Here is a 2,710-nt window from a genome sequence, read left to right on the forward strand (position 1 = left end):
TATTCCTCTCACAACTTAACCAATAATAATAATAATAAAAACATGTTCCAGAGTGGTTCGTTGTACATAAAGTATTTTTGTGAATAATATTCAAACTAATGTTAATGTTCACTGATTGCTTTAAAGACCCAGAGTCATGCTATATTGGACCCAGAGTCGCCAGCTCCGCGCTCCTGGGATTCCGCAATCGACAGATTTCGGCTCCCGTGAGTCGTGAGACACTGAAAATGCAGACTTTATTAAAGAACAACAAAAAAGTCAACAAAACGTTTTCAAATTAATGACCCAACAATAATAATCTCAGTAATTATTGTTTCAACAAGGTGTTGCACAATTCTGTGCGTTTTGGTTCCATTACCAAAGTAAAGAGCAGAACAGAAGTTTAACATTAACTAATTAACCACCGCTGTGTTCAGGGAGGCTTAATAATGATCGCAAAATAAATATCAAGCCTGAAAACCTATCGTAACGGACTAAATGTTTTAAACGTAATCTGTGTTCGGCTCGAAGAGCGAGTGGTTGCCACGACAAAGACAGAGAGAGAGTAAAAAGGTGCAAGTGGTTTAGAGTTGATCACCTGTTCAGTTATTTTACCTTTCTTTACCTTTGCTGTGGCTCTTTACAGCCGCTGTAGTTTCTGAACGTTCAATAAACGACAAACTTGGACTAATTACCTCGTTCGTCTGTGAGTATACCTCATTGACAACAAACATCAAACACGGTAAATATGTTTCATTAAGTATTTAACAAACAAATGGCTTCTACCACGATAATTATGTGAAATTAAATTAATTGTCTAATATAAAAAAATTGTTTGGTGCTGTCGGGGTCAGAGCCTGAGAGGTATGGAAGAGGATTAGGGCCACTGGAAAAAAGAAAAAAAAATCTGACTTTTTTCACAGAATTCTGAGATTAAAGTCAGAACTGTTATTTTTTTTTCTGTGGCCCCAATCCTCTTCCGTAGAGAGGCTTTTCCTTTATCAAACAAATTTATGTATTTTTTTGCCTCTTATTTAGTGGAAATATTGATGGAAATATTGATGTTGATGAGACTTTCTCCAAAATAATAACCTTTTTCAACCTTTATAGCTCCACTGTTGAAAATGAGGCTCTAACATTCACAAATGACANGTTTCACTCTCAGCATGTATTTCAACTTCTCTTTTTTATTTACTTCAGCGCAGCTCACAGCTTTTAACAAATTCCGTAGCTTTCGGTGTACTTCTAAATCTGCTTCTTAGTCGCATCTTTTCTGGCTTGCTACTGCCTCTAGTGGCGTGGGGGTGATAACACAGCTAATCTAATCACGTCACTAAACGAGAATACCACGAAATCTTTATCATTTACTATTAACTTCGTCATTACTGGCAACGTGAAAGATAAATTATCTTCTAAAATACCATATTTTTCTTCAGGATGTAGAGCTAATTAGGTGACATAAACAATATCTTTATACATTATAAATAATATCTATATATCTCCATCAATTATAGGAGGAACAAAAGAAATGACATAAAAAAACATTATCAACAATTATAAAAATACCATATACAATGTATACATAAGAAATTTAATTGAGCAAAAGTCAATAACGAACAAATTAATTAGGTTCACAGACAAATAACCAGGGTTGTTAAACAGATACAAGCAATAATCCACATTTTTGTTTTGTTGGTAGAGTCCTATATATAGGAAAAAATATTATTAAACTATTTAGTCTTCCAAGGTGGAAATTTTTCTTCGACTCTAAAACAATAAAATAAAACTCATTAATAGAATCACAATATCAACAATTTGTGGATCAAGTAAAACACTTAGCATGGTACAGGTAAATGTTATCATTTAGTTTGACTAAGAATAACTATTGCACTGTCAATGAATGAATCAATCAATCAATTAATCAATCAATCAAATTTTATTTGTATAGCACATTTCAGCAGCAAGTGATTTACATAATAAAAAAACCCCAGCATGTGACATTGAATAAACAGTAAGAAAGAGAGAGATTTAAAAAAAAAAAACAAGATTAAAAAAGATAAAAACATTAAAACCCGCACAGGACTTCAGTTAAACATTGTTTAACTGGGACTCTAACCCACATTTTCTATGAGTGGGGGACAGTACCCGCGCCTCTCCGGGGGGGCTTTACATCATAAAAAATAAAGAACAGTGAGAAAGAGAAATAAAAAAAATTAAGAAATAGATAAAAAGTAAACATAAAAACATCGAAGACATCAAAAACCCACACTCTACCGTAATTTAGCCATAAGCAACTCTAAACAGGTGGGTTTTAAGTTGAGATTTAAAGGCACACAGTGTTTCAGCTGTTTTACAGCACCACATGCACCACAAATTTTCCAAATTTGTGGTGCATAGAAACTGAATGCTGCTTTTCCTCGTTTGGTTCTGCTTCTGGGGATTCAGAGCAGACCAGAACCAGAAGATCTGAGGGGTCTAGACGGTTGGTACAGCAATAATCTTTAATACATTAAAGATCTGTTCAGTGATTTATAAACTAACAACAGTATTTTAAAGTCTATTCTTTGAGCTTTGAGTGTAGGGACTGTAAAACTGGTGTGATGTGCTCTATCTTCCTGGTTTTGGTGAGAACATGAGCAGCAGCGTTCTGGATCAGCTGCAGCTGTTTGATTGATTTATTAGTCAGACCTGTGAAGACGCTGTTGCAGTAATCAATGCGGCTAAAGATAAA

The sequence above is a fragment of the Poecilia formosa genome, unplaced genomic scaffold, assembly GCF_000485575.1.
Source record: "Poecilia formosa unplaced genomic scaffold, Poecilia_formosa-5.1.2 Scaffold382, whole genome shotgun sequence".
In the NCBI taxonomy this organism is placed as follows: Eukaryota; Metazoa; Chordata; class Actinopteri; order Cyprinodontiformes; family Poeciliidae; genus Poecilia; species Poecilia formosa.